This window comes from Myodes glareolus, chromosome 4 (assembly GCF_982192425.1).
Source record: "Myodes glareolus chromosome 4, mMyoGla1.1, whole genome shotgun sequence".
Taxonomy (NCBI): Eukaryota; Metazoa; Chordata; class Mammalia; order Rodentia; family Cricetidae; genus Myodes; species Myodes glareolus.
Window position 1 is genome coordinate 86,400,985 of NC_142029.1, and position 17,279 is coordinate 86,418,263.

General features: G+C 45.7%; 1 long non-coding RNA gene across 2 annotated transcripts; it reads right to left on the reverse strand.

Moving 5' to 3' along the window:
- Positions 1–271: 271 nt before the first annotated feature.
- LOC125388860 (uncharacterized) lies at positions 272–2,342 on the reverse strand. 2 transcript variants are annotated; one of them, XR_015001651.2, is made up of 3 exons: positions 2,255–2,342; positions 844–926; positions 272–491 (listed from the first exon to the last, which is right to left on the reverse strand). It is a non-coding gene; the product is annotated as an uncharacterized LOC125388860 (long non-coding RNA). The 2 variants fall into 2 exon arrangements; XR_015737623.1 differs by having other exon boundaries at positions 2,087–2,327.
- Between the last annotated feature and the right edge of the window lie 14,937 nt (positions 2,343–17,279).

Genomic DNA, 17,279 nt, shown 5'->3' on the forward strand with positions numbered 1-17,279 from the left:
TTAGCAATGACAAGTATGTGCTTGCAGCTCAGGCTACAGGTGTACAACAGGAAATTGCAAATTACTTTCTTTCATGTAAAGAAAAAAACTAAATTACTCTCATGTAAAGTGCTATATCTGTCATAAAATAGGCAATAGAGATGCCAATATGAAGCTCATTTCTATATTATTAGCATTTCACAGTAATTACCTAGCAGTTGTTTCAACTTTTTCAGAGAAGAGCATTTTACCACTAACATTGTGCGGAGCTGTGGGTAAGGACCAAAGGCAGGAAGGTGCTGTCGTACTTTATTAGAATAAAATCTGTCACCCTTGGACCTGAGGCTGAGTACCACAGAGCTGAAGATTGCTTCCTCCTTTCTCTGGCCTCCCTAGACCTCAGTCCACATGAGAAATCGTATTTGATTTGGATGGGAAAGCCGAGGTGTGAAAGGGAAGGGCGGTCTTTTGAGGATGACTGTGCAGACGGGCCTCCTCTGGACCCACTGGACCTGTGGGGGCAGGGACAGGCTGAGCCTGAGCAAGGTTTATTTGCAGCTCATTTGAATAGGCCTCAGATGCTTCACACTAAGTGTGGACAGACCCATGGGATCCCAGAACTCAGGAAGATCCCTCCAAGCACCCTACCCCCACCCCACGCAGGGTCACCAACTCCAGTGGGCTCTCAGTGCCTTGTCGGTGGAACAACCTGGCCTTCCTTAGCCCTGCTGTAAAACAGAGCTCCCTGAAAGGGGAGGTTCTCCGTTTTGAACTCTGTTTTTTACCCGACTCGAATCTAGAGCCTGAGAAAGGCCGGTCCTCATCTACCTGGGTCCAAAAGGTCAAAGGAAGATGCAGCTCTACCTTGAAGAGCCTGGGAGAAATGCAGGATGCTCCAGATGGATGGTATGAGGCCTTCTTAGCCGGTCATTTCTGCCTTCACCTGACTGGGAAAACAAGTCAATTGATGTAGGACAGAAACGAGGCTGACTGACAAGACAGGGGAGAGGCCTGCTCCTGAAGGGAAGGGTGGTAAAGAATGCCACCTGCCCCAGGCCTTTTAGTCAGGCAAGGTTAGGAAGAGACACCCTTCCCATTTACTCTCTGTACACCTAAGGTTTTCTGGAAGCATCCATAGCCCTAACAGACTGCTCTGTCTTGTATTAGTCCAGTGGCAAGGAACTCATCAGTGCCTCATGAAGCTTGTTCTAGAAGGAAGTCCTTGAGCCGGAACCTGCCTCCCTGGAACTCATCTTGTGAGTTGGCAGCACCCTAAGAAGCTCTCACAGCTGTGGGACCAATGGCATAATGTCTTCCCGACCAGTTCCAGATTACTATCAAATCCCTCCATCCTCTCTTGGCCACTATCTCTTAGACCTGTATCCAAAGCCTGCTCTATTAATCATTTTGTAGTCTCTAAGGGGCACTGCCATGGGAGGGATGCAAGGCGAGGCTAGAAGGCCTGCCTATCAGAGTTCTCCTATGCCTTAGATGGAAGCTGGGTCTTGCTCCCGTAAAGCAGATACCAGTGGGGCAAGGACATACCCCAGTCCTAGGGGAAATAGAAGAGACAGGGAGGCAGGGAAAATGGGATCACTGCTCACCCTGGGCAGTGAGATAATGTCAGCCAGCTATGCGGTCTTTTTGTTTGATTGGTTTTAGTTTTGCTTTCCCAAAAGGAAATAAAGAAAGTAAGAGTCTGTAAAAACAACGCCCTTGTCTGCTCTTGCAGTGAGCCTAGGCCTCCTGGACACTAAGACTAGAACGGAAGCCTCAAACAGGAGTTCAGAAGCCCCCACCGCTCCCACCAGCACACACAGTGTCATGAAAGGGGAAGATCTTGGCTCGCCAGCCCGGGGCTCACTCCAGTCCCCCCCACGTGTACCTAGGGACTTCCCCAGGCTCCCCAGTTACGAAAACTGGCCAGAGCAGGGCCTTTCTCCATTTCTCCAACAATATACCCTGAGGTAGTAAATCTTCTAACACTACTTCTCCCAACGAGGCCTGGCCATTTGGGGTGAGGCGCCAGGGCTATTAGGCGGCAGGCATCGTAAATCACCGAGTCGAGTGCCTCGTCTGCTAGAGAGCGGGGAATTTTGCTTATTACTTTTTTTTCTTTTCTTTCTTTGCTTCTTCCTCTTCCTCCTCTTCCTTCTCTTCTTTTTGCCCCGTCTGTATAGATAACACTTCCTTGAGGCACACATTGGCCCAGGAGCAGGGGGAAGGTGGCGATCTTGTCATGTTGCCCATTTGAACAGCAGTTGGACTCACTCACCAGCTTCACTACCGTTTCTGCTTCTCCGTCTCCTCCCAGCTACATTCTCAGAGTGGCTTCTATAACTTCTTCCCACTAGTCACTTCCCTGAGAGGCAAACAGATGCAAGCTAAGGGACCCGCCCTGCTGACCTCACACCCTACATAGACTGCACAGGCAGATAAGCTGGAGATTCCTCTCAGTGACACCGTGACCCTACATGATTCAGCTGCTTGTTGTAAACTCACCAATCAGAGCTCAGGAAAACCTGATCGGATAACACTTTGGGCCCTCAAAAGGCTTTGCTCACCGGTCCATCTCCCCACTGTCTCTTTAGCACCGTGCTATCTTTGAATGTGCTGTTTAGTGTTTAGTCAACTTGGCTGAGCTACAGTCCTCTGGAAAAAGGGAGTCTCAACAGAGAAAATGCCTCTACCAGACTGGCCTGGTAGGCAAGCCCATGGGGGCATTTCCTTGATTAATGATTGATGTGGGAGGACCCAGCCCAATGTGGGCGGTACCACCCCTGGGCATGTGGTCTTGGGTTGTATTAAAAAAAAAAAAAAGTAAGCTGAGAGGCTGGAGAAATGGCTCAATGATTAAAATAATGGCTACTCTTCCAGAGGCCCAAGGTTCCCAGTACCCACATGGTGGCTGATTATTATCTGAGAACTCCATTTTCAGGAGATTCAATGTGGTACAGAGACAAAACACATCCATACATATAAAATAATAGAGAGTAAATCAAGCTATGTGCGCCATGGAGAGCAAACCAGTAAGCAGCATTTCTCCATGGTCTGCTTCAGCTGGGCTCCTGTCTTGCTTGAGATCCTACCTTGGCGTTCCTTAAAGATGGACTGTCACTGGGGTGCGTAAGACAGACAGATCCTACCCTTTGAAAGTCTTTACCACAGCAATGAGAAGTAAACTTTTGCACCCTTAAGGTATCCCTCTTCCCTCCCGGAGCTATAAGAATAAAATGCTTTGCCCAGCAGTCTCTGCCATGATCCACCACCAGGAATTCCACCCTCTTGCACTGGGGATTTCCTGGAGAGAGGATAAAAGCTGAGCTCAGACTCCAAGACAAAACTAGAAAAAAATAAATTGCTAGGAGGCTCAGTATGAACTTTGAGATCAGGAAGTGAAGGGGCTCTGACAGGCGTGAGCATGGCAAACGTGGCTCTGGTAGGCCTTACTCTTCTCCCCCATCCCCTCTGCGCCTTGCTAAAACCCATTGGATTACATTCTTAAAGCCAGCCAGCAGGGACTCTTCCCTTATTTGGCTACTTCCTCCTCTTGTGGCTGACTACCAAGCTTCAACTATCTAAGTACTGAAGTCCAGCAATCAAAATCCTCCTTTGGCTGTCCTAATTAACATGCCCAATAAAAATTAAGCACGTCTTCCTAACATGGGGTTTCTCCTTTTACCTTTCTAAACCACCATTTGCCTGTGGGCCTTGTCTGTCTTCTCTCTATCCAGAGGCAATCCTTTGTCCCTCTGGGACAGATACCTCTGCTTCCTTTCCTTGTTCTGTTCCCCTTCTCCCTAGTCCTCTGTCTCTTCTCTTTGTCTCTTATTCCCTGCCCTTCGTCCCTCTGGGGCAAATAAATCTCCTCTGTGCTGAAAGTTTGGTTTTGGGTGTCTTGGGCCAATATAGGTCCTTTCAGGAAAGATGTTCAAGAAGTTGGGCATGGTAAAACCACTGCTCTTGAAACGGGACAAGCAGAGATGACTCAGGACCCAGGATGGCCAGACAGGGACAAGGTTGTCAGAGTGTCTTACCAAGAGCTGAGACTTGGGCAAAGAGCGGTGGAAGACACCGCTGCTGCGAGATATTTGATCATATTTGATCGCACTGGAACTCTGAGACTGTGTTAATAAAATTGAACTTGAATCAAGGGATGGAGCCAGCAACTAGCTGACAGGAATAAGGAGGAGCCAGGGATATTGATAGAGAGATGCACAGGAAGGAGTAGGGAGGGACTTAGAGATTCATGGCCCCTTTGGCTTGAGACAGAAGGAGAGAGGCTTTCTTGCTGGGTCTCCACTCAAAAAGGAAGGTTAGCTGGTTGCCTCTCTTCCCTGATCAAGCAGGTTTTCATCCTAATATCTGACTCATGAGTCTTTACTGGTAAATAGAACAACTTAGATAAAAACAGCATACTGTAGGGTAAAAGGCCACTTTTGGGTTAAAAACCCCACTAAACTCAGCACTTGAAATCCTACCAATCCCCACCCTGGAAAACTCCACGCCCAAGAAACCCTCTATAAACCTGTCTCTCACTCAGTTCCCTGCCACTACGCCTCTGAACAGAGGCAGCCGCCTCTTGTATCTTTCCCAATAAATCTCTTGTGTGAGGTTTGTTGTGTGCTGTGACTCTGTGGTATTCCTTAGCTGGCAGGATACCTTTCCCCTCAAAGCTGTAACACTACAGATACCCATACCACACAACACCCTCTCTGTCCCTTTGTCTCTCTGGGACCTGGTATTGTGGGAAACGTTGGCCACTCTCACCACCAAGTCCTGTCTGATAACCTGAATTTAAACCCGGACTCAGGCCTGGCATTTCCCACTCAGACCTTACTTGTTTTCTGTTTTTCTCAAGCTCACAGAAATCTACCTGTTATTCTTTTTGGATATGGCATGGAGGGGGTAGGGGCAGAAGGCCAGTGGCAGCAGTCCCACAAGGGGCAGCCGGTCCCACGAGGGGCCATGGCAGGTGACCCGGCGAGTCCCCAGAGGCCTTGGTGGGTTCCCTTGGCAGGTGGGAGACCAAGGCAGGTGAGAGACAGGCAGATACGCTATGCAGAGAGAGTTTAGGTATAGAGTTTATTTAGTGGGTTATGGAAGGGAAGGGGAAGGGAGTAGAGAGAGAGAGAGAGAGAGAGAGACAGAAAGAGAGAGAACATACAGGCTGGAGGAGAAGAAGATCCACTTGCCTTGGCAGAAGGGGGAGTGGGCGGGGTTTGTTTTTTAAGGGGACAGGGAACCTAGTTGACAAGACAGATCATAACACTACCCACTGTCTGCCTGCCTAGGATCAAAGGTGTGCACCACTATGCCTAGCTTTTGCTTTTCCTGTTTTGGTTTGGAAGTGTTTTAGTTTTTGTTGTTGTTTTGGTTTTGTTTTGTTTTCTTCTTTGCGGGGGGGGGGGGGGGGGGGGCGGGGGGAGTGTTATTTGGTATGTTGTTTTGGGGGGAGGTGTTATTTGGGATTGTTCTTGTTTTGGGGAGGTGTTATTTGATATTCAAGCCTCTCTTAAAGGGGCCAGGGAATCTCCAGGATAAGCTGCTCAGGGTCAAGTTATACTCAGGATTCTGAGTCCCTTATCAGTTTTTAATCCCAAACGTGGCCTTGTGTACTGGGTGCTGCCAGGGGGCAAACCATTCGGGATTCCTTCAATACAAGGTTCAGGAAAGGAAAGAAATTTAAAAGTTGCAGGAAATTCCAGAAATAAGACCCACAAGGTCTTTCCCTAAACTTACATAAACAAAAATAGCCAAAGGATGAAGCTGTCCTAACTCAGGAAGCCAGTTCCTGTGATGTCACTTGTGAGTCACCCATGCTGGGGTGGACTTTTTGACACTGTAACTGCCTCTGAATCATCCATATTCCTTTAGGTAACCCCTCACTCACACTCCCGTAAGAAAGATCAGCAGACTAAACTTCATACCAACATGGTTTTTAGTGCACACCAACATGGGTTTCAGGTTCTAGGATGAGGCAATGATGATTCTTGTAAACGGAGACTGCTTGTTTGTTTCCCAGACTCCCAGTCCGAACAATCACACCCAAACTATATTAATTACAACACTGTTTGGCTAATAGCTTAGGTGTATTCCTAGCTAGCGCTTACATCTTAAATTAACCCATTTATATTAATCTGTGTATCATCATGAGTCTGTGGCCTACCCATAAGGTTCTGGCATCTTTCTTCTTGGCAGCTATATGGCATCATTCTGACTCCACCTTTTTTTCTTCCTGCCTTCAGTTTAGTTTTCCCACCTATCTATCTTCTGCCCTGCCATAGGCCAAAGCAGCTTCTTTATTAACAAATGGCAATAAAACATATTCATAGCAGGTAGAGGGGCATCCCACATCATCTTCCCTTTTCTGTCTAAACAAAAAGAAAGGTTTTAACTTTAACATAGTAAATTTACATATAACAAAACAGGTAACAAGCAAGAATTACAGTTACAATATTTCTTTTTAAGTCTAAAGTTTCATATTTAATTTGTCTTTTATCATAACTAAGAAAAACTATAACTATCTGTCATCAATTCCATCAAAGACATCAGAAGGATATAATATTACCTAAGTAAACAGGAAGTGCATTGTAAGCAACTTCCAAAACTCTAGAATTGACAGAGACATCTCTTTGCCTGGACAGTCATTCAAAGTTCTTCTGTATTGTTGGCATCCATCTTCAGCCTACAAACCTATAATATCTGTCAGACTTTTCCATGAAGCAGGAAATTTGAAAGACTGTTTTGCCTATTTTGGCAGTTTATCAGTCACTTTTTCTGTGTTCTGCAGAATGTCTGGCAGACTCTTTCATGAAGCAGGAACCTGAAGGACCATCTCACCTTCTTTAGACAAGTTCAGCAGTCATTTTTCTGTGGGTCCTGCATGTCCAATTTATAAACATGCCATAAAGCAGTCCAGGAAAGAGCAATTTCTTGCCCAAATTGCTGGCCTTGTCACAATAATGGAAAATTCCACAACAAATTTCTTCAATGCCCACCAATCTTTCTGAAGTAATTGGTACTGCCAGAAGCAGACATGTCTCACTGCTGAGAAAAGTCTGAGTCCTTAAAACATTTTAAATGCCATATTCTGTAGGTCTTTGATGATTTGATGATTATCTAACTGAAATATATCTCTGTATATCTAGAAAGCCTAACTAATGTACTTAAAAGTTTTATTATTACAGTGACTATTAATCTGTATTTCTTAACTATACATTACTTTTTTAAATGGGCTGCACAAACACAATACCTTAAACAAGAGCAGAAATACATGTGCACAGTGTGACAAGATCGACCTTAAATTTGTATCAATAGACCAAGATCTATACCAATGCAAAGTATTCATCTCTATCGATCCCTCTGGCATTCCTACTGATGTCAGGCTCATCCACCTGGATCTGATTGAAAGATATGGTACTGACTCAGGACCCCCAAGACCTAGTTCTCAGCACAAAGGAGATTTGCCCCCAGACAAAGAGCAGGGAATAGGAGACAAAGATAGGAGATAGAGGAAAAGGGAGAAGGGGAAGGGAATAAGGAAGAGGGGAAAGGGATATTTGTCCGGGTGGGGGGGGGGAGACAAAGGACTGCCATTGGATAGAGAGAAGACAGACAAGGCCCATAGGCAAATGGTGGTTTTTATAAAGGGGGAAGGGGAAACCCCATGTTAGGATGAGGTGTTTAATTTTTATTGAGCATGTTAATTAGGTGAGCCAAAGTTGATTGCTAGACTTCAATACTTTGATAACTTGGACCATAGTGGTTAGCCTCAGAAGGAGGAAGTAGCCAAATAAGGGGAAAACACCTAGACGGCTAGCTTTAGGAATGTAATCTAATGGTTAGTTTGGTTTTATTTATTTATTTTAGCAAGGCAGAGGGGATGGGGTGAAGGGCAAGACCTGCAGAGACATGCTCGCCATGCTTACATTGGCCTGTCACTTCACAGTCTTCCTCACACTTAGAAGGCTAGACCTTCCAAAGGGTGTGTGTGTGTGTGTGTGTGTGTGTGTGTGTGTGTGTGTCCAAACAAATTTGCTTGCCTCAGGATATTCTCCCACCCTGACCTAAGGGCCTGCAAGGGAACCCCACCGCTTCTTAAACTTGTCCTTCTGCCTTCAAGGAGGTGCCAAGCTCCTTGGAGCCAGAATCCAGGGAGCCCCCAACCAGTTCAAAAGAGGTGAGGAGACATCATGCAAACATAGGCAAAATGCTATGCAAATTGGCCTCTTTGGGGTTTGCATGGGGTGGGAGAGGGGAGGCAGGCATAGGATGGAGCTGCAGCCAGTCTTCACGAGGAAAGACCAGCTCTGATAGGAGGGAGATGGGTGTTCAAGAGGAGCAGGATGAAGCAGGCAGAGCGGGGGAATTCTGTCTACTGCGCCAACCAAAGTGGCCCTCCAAGCCATGCTGCCAAGTCATGCTGCCCTGTCTCCAAAGAAGTCCACGGCCCTCTGAGATGATGCATCAGCAACGCAGAAACTCAGTCTGACTAAGAAGCTGACCTTGGGGGTGGAGGGGTCCTTGTAGGGGAGCAGTTCCAGGCTGCAGTCCCCAGAGGACGAACCTTGATACTTTCTGCCCAGTCAACATCCACACTCGGCCAGAGGAAGGTGCTGCCATTCCCATGGTTCTGAGACGCTGGGGTCCTTCCTGTGGGTCTTTCAGGGCTTGGTCCACTTCCCTACACATGCTGGTTTTGTTCGTCTGTTTGCTTTTGAGACAAACTCTCACTTTGTAGCCCAGGCTAGCCTGCTTTTCCAGTCCTGGGATTAAAAGTGTGTGTCACCTGGACCAGCCACTTTCCCTAATTTAAGAGTGTCTACACACCTGAGATTTAGATCCTGTCATCGGAGATTTCAGGGTCAGAGGCTGGGCTCTAGAAGCTCTAATGAACTAGACTCAGCCATCCATACTCAACAGGCCATTTAAGTAGACAAATCACAGTGAAAAAGACTGAGAAAGAGATTTATTCAATATGACCACACTGGGAAGAGGAACAAAGTAGTTGAGTGGCATATACCCTCCCCACTCCCAGCCTCCAGTTCACCTTCAGGGTCCTGACAAGAAGTTGAAGTGTAGAGGGCAAGAGGAATACATGTCTAGGAAAGATCCTGGCAGTCAGTGACCCATCATCCTCTTGACAACAGCCTCTACTGCAAGGTAACCTGACAGTGTTGGAACTGTGGAGAATTTCTGAAGGGAGACGTTCCCTCTCTTGGCTGGTTCCAGGGATGCCGCCTTTTGCTTCCCACATAAAAGACTCCTGGGTAAAATTCTAATTGGGAGGTCCATTGTCTCAATACTCTGACAGGAGAAGAGAGGGGCGGAATGTCCTTTTAGAATATCTTCATGTCGGCCAGCATGACTGCAAGGCCTTCCCCGTGATATCTATCCCTGGAGAAGTCAGTGACTCTCAGGCAGGCTTGGTGAGCGCTCAGGCAGGTGGTGGGAACAGCTATGCACCAGTTTCCCCTAAACTGAGACATTCTTCTCTGAGTCTCTCAAACTCACAAGCCACTTGGAAGAGAGACTCACTAGCGAGGCCCTCCTTGAGGTTACCTAAAAGGTAAACAATTGCTGGCAGGTGAGTCTTCCTTTGTTCAGCTGCAAGATGCACAGGCAGCTCCCATGCAGCAACTTTCCTGATCCATGTTAAGGGAGGCCACTTGCTCGTTTCCGCAGGCCTGGCTAGCTTTGACCCGAAAACACAGAAAACTATATTAATTAAATCACTGCTTGGGCCATTAGCTCTAGCTTCTTATTGGCTAACTCTTACATCTTAATTTAACCCATTTCTATTAATCTGTATATCACCACGAGGTTGTGGCCTACCAGCAAAGTTTCAGCATGCCTACCTCCCGCTGTGGATTCAGGGCTTCCCCGACTCCACCCCTCCCAGCATGCCATTTAGTTTTCCCCGCCTACCTAAGTTCTGCCCTATCAATAGGCCAAGGCAGTTTATTCATTAATCAAGAAAAACAACACAGAGACAGAAGGACCTCCCACATCAGCTAGGATGGGACTCCTGAAAAGGCGGCTGCCAGCTGCAAAGTCACTCCCCTGTAAAACAAACAAACAAAAACAATAAGCTCATTGATTCACCACCTCAGACTTGGGTGAAATTTTTCCTTTGGTTGGTCTCTGCCTTCTCTAGCTGAGGTGCCTATCTGGCTTCAAATCTGTGCCTGCAGGGTAAGATACAGCCAGGCTGAGAGGTGCTGAGAGGGCCAGCCTTTTGAAACCCCATTGGGCAGATAATAAGAGACAGAAAAACCAAAGGCTTCTTTGATAACCCTGCAGGAAGTCAACACAGAACAAAACAAAGGGATAAGGAGCTAGTGGCCACTCTCAAGGCCAAGAGATCTGAAGAGAGACTCTTTGGTGTGGACATTTAGATTACAGACTGGGTAGCTGATAAAGAGCTCCCTTAGTGGGGAGCTGAAGAGATAAATGAGGCCCCAGTTTGGTTTGGTGACCTCTGATGAGCGCCTGCCTAGAGAGAAGATGGATGCCGCTCATCCTCCAGTACCACGGCCAGGCCTGTCATGCTGTGTGCATGTCTGGATGCACATACAGCACACACATACCCAAAAGCACTAGTTCTTTTGAGAATCTATGTTCTTCCTGTCTCAGTCTCCTAAATGTGTCATCAAGTCTAGCAACTTTGATACTTATTATTTTCTATATATTTTGAGAAAGGGTCTTCTGTAGCTCAGGTTAGTCTTGAACTCATGGATAGCCAAAGCTGACCTTCAACTTCTGATCCTCTTGAGTACTAAGATTACAGACAGGTGCACACCACCACAACCATCAGTGGTAAGCAAACCCAAGGTTTCCTGAATGCTAAGTAACATCCTAACAACTGAGCTCTTGGCCAATAGTGGCGTTTTGTGCAAAAGAACCTTGGAAAATATAGGAAGTTCAGGTAGATGTTCTTGGGTAACTACACAGGAGGGCCTCTCAAGGGAAGGATGTAGCCTGTAAATGTTTCAGTTCCTGCTATGTAACAAAGCACTCCCAAACTTAGTCTGTGGAGTGACATTCCTTGTCTCATGGTCCTGAGGCCTTTGAGTAGGCTCTGGTCATGATCCTCTTTTGTAGTAGTGCCTGTGGTTGCAATCAGCATGTTTCTCTTCCCATCCATCCATCCATCCATCCATCCATCCATCCATCCATCCATCCATCCTTCCACCCATCCATTCATCCACCCATTCATCCATCCATCCATCCATCCATCCACCCATCCATCCATCCTTCCACCCACCCACTCATCCACCCATCCATCCACACACCCATCCACCCATCCATCCACACACCCATCCATCCATCCATCCATCCATCCATCCATCCATCACCATTTTCTTCCAAACATATTTTTTTAAACAAGATTTTATACTGTAGCCCAGGCTTACCTAGAATTTACTGTATGGGCTAGACTGGCCTCAACTTGCAGCAGTCCCCCCAGCCCCCTCCTTTCAAGAGTTGGGATTGCAAACATGAGTCACCATGCCTGCCTGTGAACTACTCCTATGTGCCACAACACTGGGCAGGATTTTCTCTTCGTGACATTTTGTCCAGTATGTTGTAATGGAAGAGTGACGGAGAGGGATGGAGAGGACATTATAAACATGCTTACTAGAACAACCCTTACCTTTCATTCACTCTCTCCGCCCTGTATACTTCCTATATACTTCTCTGGAATTTATCACCTTGAAGCCAACACTCTCTTTCCTTTGCTAAATCTCCTTCAAAGACTAGACAGACAATAGGTTTGTGGACTTGGGTTGGGTTTGTTTGCAATCTGCACATGGCTCAAAGCCCTGCATACACTAGGCAAGCACTCCACCACTGAATTACAACCCCAGCTGCTGAAGAATCAGTGCCTGTTTGTTTGCCTTTTAAGACAGCCTTGTTGTGCAACCCAGAATGGCCTTGAATCTGTGATCTCCCTCCTGAGGCCTTCAGAAGATACAGTTTTAGTCTAAGGGAATGAGTTTCTATTACTCAGACTAAAATGTAGCTAACCATTAAGAAATGGCTTCTTGTTTATTGCTGCTGTCCTATCAAAGAAGGGTTCCACAAACACTAATAAAACACAGCTGTCTTCTCCTCCAACATCTGTTAGTGACACTGAATTTTCTTCACACACTTCAACCAAAACAATATATTCTGTTGCACCAGCTGCTGGTCTGTAATACCAGCACTTGAGAGCCTGAAACAGCGAGATTGACTTTAGTTCAGGCCAATTTGGGCTACAAAGTGGGATCCTATCTTTAAAAAAAAAATTGCCAGGCAGTGGTGGCGCATGCCTCTAATCCCAGCACTTGGGAGGCAGAGGCAGGCGGATCTCTGTGAATTCGAGGCTAGCCTGGTCTACAAGAGCTAGTTCTGGGACAGGCACCAAAGCTACAGAGAAACCTTGTCTCAAAAAAAAAAAATCAACAGCAACCAAAAAACAGTATGGTAGATTGATATAAAAGATAATATAAAAATCAAGATGTTTTCTATTATCAAACAAACAAAAAAGTAAAACATAGCTCTTCTCCCTGCTGATTTATTTGGGGAAATATGAGTTTTAGAAGACTATATCATTTACGGGCTGGAGCAAGGGCTCAGAGGTTAATATTACATTATTTATTTGTTTGATTTATTTATGTTGTTTTGTCTTGAGAAAATCTATGTTATTCTGACTGGCAAAATTTTTCAATGTGGGGGCTGGAGAGATGGCTCAGAGGTTAAGAGCATTGCCTGTTCTTCCAAAGGTCCTGAGTTCAATTCCCAGCAACCACATGGTGGCTCACAACCATCTGTAATGGAGTCTGGTGCCCTCTTCTGGTCACCAGGCATACACACAGACAGAATATTGTATACATAATAAATAAAATAAATATTAAAAAAATTTTTTTTCAATGTGAATCGGGTTGGGCTTGAACTCAGAGATCCATCTGCCTCCCCAAGTGCTGGAGTTAAAGGTGTATGCCACCACATCAGGCCTAGCTGTATCATTTATTAACATATGCTTGGTTCATATGATTTTTTTGAGACAGGGTTTCACTATGTAGCCATGGCTAAACTAAACTCATTATGTAGGCCAGGCTGGCCATAAATTCAGAGAAATCCACTTACCTATGCCTCTCAAATACTAGAATTAAAGGTATGTACCACCATGTCAAGCTAATATAATTTTTAAATAAATTAATATATATTAAAAATTTTAACTTTTTTTTACATTTTATTTGTTTGCATGTGTTTATGGATCATATATTCTAGGGTGTGTATATGAAAAATGGAGGAAAACTTGAGGGAGTTGATTTTCTCCTTCTACCATATGGGATGTGTTTCTGGGAACATCAGACTTGGTGTCAAGGGCCTTTACCTGCTGAACTATCTTACCATCCTCTGGCTAACTTTCATTTTTATTTTTTTTTTATTGTTGTTGTTGTTGGTTGTTGTTTTTGGCTTTTTTGAGACAGGGTTTCTCTGTAGCTTTAGAGTCTGTCCTGGAACTCGCTCTGTAGAACATGCTGGCTTTGAACTCTCAGAGATCCACCCGCCTCTGCCTTCCAAGTGCTGGGATTAAAGGCATGCACTACCACTGATTGGCTAAAGTTCTAAAAAACTTGATTAACCAAAGTGCTTCAGGATCCTTAGTGACATTTAGGAATGTAATGGGGTCTGACAGCTCCCACTGCAAAGCAGTAAATGATGAAGACGCCCACACCAGAGCATCTTACTTTGTTTCTCTCTGAAGACTCTCTGCGATGCTTGACCTTCATCACCCAGGAAACAGACCTGTGGGTATGTCTGTGAGGATGTTTGCAGACACGTTTAGCCAAGGGAAGACCCCTCCCTACTGTACCTCCTGCATGTCTGCAGCACTATCCCATGAGCTGGGAGCTGGGAATGAAGAAAAGGGGGGAAGGAGAGAGTCAGATGGGCACCGGCATTCAGCTCTCTGCTTCTGGACTGGGGACGTCATGGGATCAGCAGCTTCAGGTTCTTGTATGACACCTTACTCTCCAGGACAGACTGACTGTACTCATTCTTACGTGGTGAGCCTAAGCTGGGTGTGGTGGAATGTGCCTGTAATCCCAGAACTCAGGAGGAAGAGTAACAGTCAAGGTTGTCTCTGGCTACAGAGAGAATTAGAGGACAACTTGACCTTCATGAAACCCCAACTCAAAAAACAAACAAACAAAAAAAACAACAAGAAAAAAAAACCTCCTCCCTTGCTGAACATTCTGTCACAGGAATGAGAAAGATAAACTGAGTCCAGTGTGTTACTCATCCTCTCTTCTTGCCACTATACCCAATGGCGAAGAGAGCAGACTGTGGAAACCTGATCATATCAGTACATACAGCTATTGTAGAGTTCTCCCTGTCTCTGAGATAGTACCTCTATGTAGCCCAGAATGGCTCTGAACTCACAATCCTCCTGCCTCAGCCTCCTTCTCATTTCTTGTCCTCCAGGATTACTATCGGATGCCACCTGCATTCTCTTCAGGGATGGCACCCGTGCCTATTATATGAGAACAATGTCATCCATTAAGCCATTCCTCCACTGATGAACATTTGGGTTGTGTCTAATTCAAACAATGATGTAACTGACATCCTTGGAAAAGTTTAAGCAGATTCGTGATGTGACCAAGTCTATTTGTTCAAAGGGTCACTCTGAGTACCTGCAACACTGAAATCTGAACAAGGCCTGGGACAGTGCCAATCTCCTAACCATGGACAATTACAGGACGCTGCCATCTCAGAGAAAAAGAGGGGAACAGACAAAGGGTGCAGGGCCGCTCTGTGCTCTTTCTGGTCACTGCACGGCACTGATAGATAGTTTCACAAAACAAAAAGGTTGTTTTTTTCCAAAGTAACACCCAAGGGTTGGTGAGATGTCTCAGCAAGTAAAAATGGTCACCGTGCAAGCCTAACAAGCAGGCTTATTGCCCAGAATGCACTCTAAGAGAGAACCGACTCCCTAGCATTGGCCTCTGACTTTCACTCAGGCACTTTGGCATTTCATGCAAATACATACACGATAATAATAATAATAATAATAATAATAATTTAACAAAATATGAACACGAACAGTCAGGCCATGGATGGCAGTGTGCACCTCTAATCCCAGCACTCCAGGGGGCACAAACAGAAACCTTGATTGTTGCAAGTTCTAGGCCATCCTGGTTTATATAGTACGTTCTAGACTAACCTAGTCTACATATAAAGTTGAGGTGTTATTAAAAAAAAAGTAACAACAAACATCCTTTAGAATGGACACTATCAAAATAACAGGAAATAGCAAGTGCTGTTAAGGAGGGAAGACAGGAATCCTCCTGTGCTTCCGATGGGGTGCTAACTTCTCAGCTGCTGTGGAAAACAGTGTGTGAGTTTTTCCAAATCTAAATGCACAGCCGGGTGCTGTGTCACATGTCTGTCATCCCGGCACTCAGGAGTTTGAAGCAGACAGATCTCAGGTCTAGACCACCCTGGTTACACAGTGAGACGTGACTGAAAACCAGTATTGAATAAAAACGTAAAAGCTAAATGCAGAAGGAGCATGTGATCCAACTGTCTCACTTCTGGATCTAATCTGACAGCACTGAGCCCAGGATCCCCAGCAGATCCTGTTCACACCATGTTCCCAGCAGTACTACCCACAATAGCCAGGAGGCAGACCATAATCCGAGTGTCCATCAAGGGATGAGCGAGTAAACAAATGTGCCACCATCACACAATGGGATACTCAGTGTCAGAAAGGAAAGAAATGGACACACGCTATGACATATGACCTTTGAAGACATTTTCCTAAGGGAAACAAGTCAGTCACCAAAAGACAAATACTATATGCCTCCATTAACGGCAAAGTAAACTCCTGGAAACAGAAAGTAGGACAGGGGTTGCCAGGGGGTGGGGAGGAGGGGCGGGCAGTCGAGATGGATAGGGTTTCTGTTTGGCGAGGTGAACAAGTTCTGGAGATCTGTTGCACAACGATGTGAATATTCTTTACGGTAATGAGCTGTGCACTTAGACACTCTGGGAAGGGCTGGGGAGCTGACTCGGCACAGGCGGTGCAGCTGTGCAAGCAGGGGGACCTGAGTTTGAATCCCCAGAACCCATGTTAAAAGCTAACATGGCTGTGTATGCCTGCAACCCCAGTGTTGGGGCATACAGCGCAGGCACATGCATCAAACACACAGACACACAGACACACACACACACAGACACACACATACACACACACTCAGAGTAAGCTTGATAACCTAAGACCCACAGGGTGAAAGGAGAGAACGGTCTCCTGCAAGTTGTCTTCTACCTCCACACACAGAGAGATAGGCACACAGTTAATTATTCTGTTAATTAATTTGAAAAGAAATGGTTTACACAAACCAGGAGTGGTGGTGCATGTCTATAATCTTAGCACACAGGAGGATGGAGAGTTCAAGACTAGCTTGGGCAACTCTAAATCCTGGAGATTTAGAGGGACCAAATTAGACATTGGGAGGTCTTCCAGCAGGATACTCCTCCTGCCCTGACAAGAAATGCTGGTTTTAAAAGAATTCAGTGGCATGAGTCTAAAAAGGGTGTAACAGATTGAGTGCATCACCCAGATCTTTGTTCCTCTGTAACAGAAGTAACCATGCCTTCATATGTTGGGCAGGGAGACAACTTTCTTATCTAACCTTTTCTTTAAAATTATTTTACATATGTGAGTGTTTGCTTGCATGTACATGTGTGTGCCTGGTGACCATAGAGGCCAGAAGAAGGCATCGGATCTCCTGGAACTGGAGTTATAGGGGTTGTGGACCATCATGTGGGTGCTGGGAGCCAAGGCCAGAAGAAGATCAGATCTCCTGAACTAGAGTTACAGGAGGTTGTGGACCATCATGTGGGTGCTGGGAACCAAGCTCAGGTCCTCTGCAAGAGCAACTTTACTGCTGAGCAATTTTGTCAGGCTCTAGATTTTATATTCAAATCATAACAATATGATTGTTGTTTTAAGCTTTCTTTTGTAGCAAAGTATCACTCTAGCCCAGGCTGGCCTCAAAGTCAGTCCCATTCTCACCTCAGCCTCCCAAGTGCGGAGACTTCAAGAGTGAACCACTGTGCTTGCAGGTTGTATATCAGCTTGAGACAAACTAGCATTATCTGAAAGGAAGGAACCTCAGCGAATAAAATGACTGCATAAGATCTGGCTGTAGGCAAGCATATGGGGCATTTTCTTAATTAGTGACTAATGGGGGACTGCTGTGGGGTAATGCTCTTACACACTGTAAAGATTTGTCACTCGTATAAGC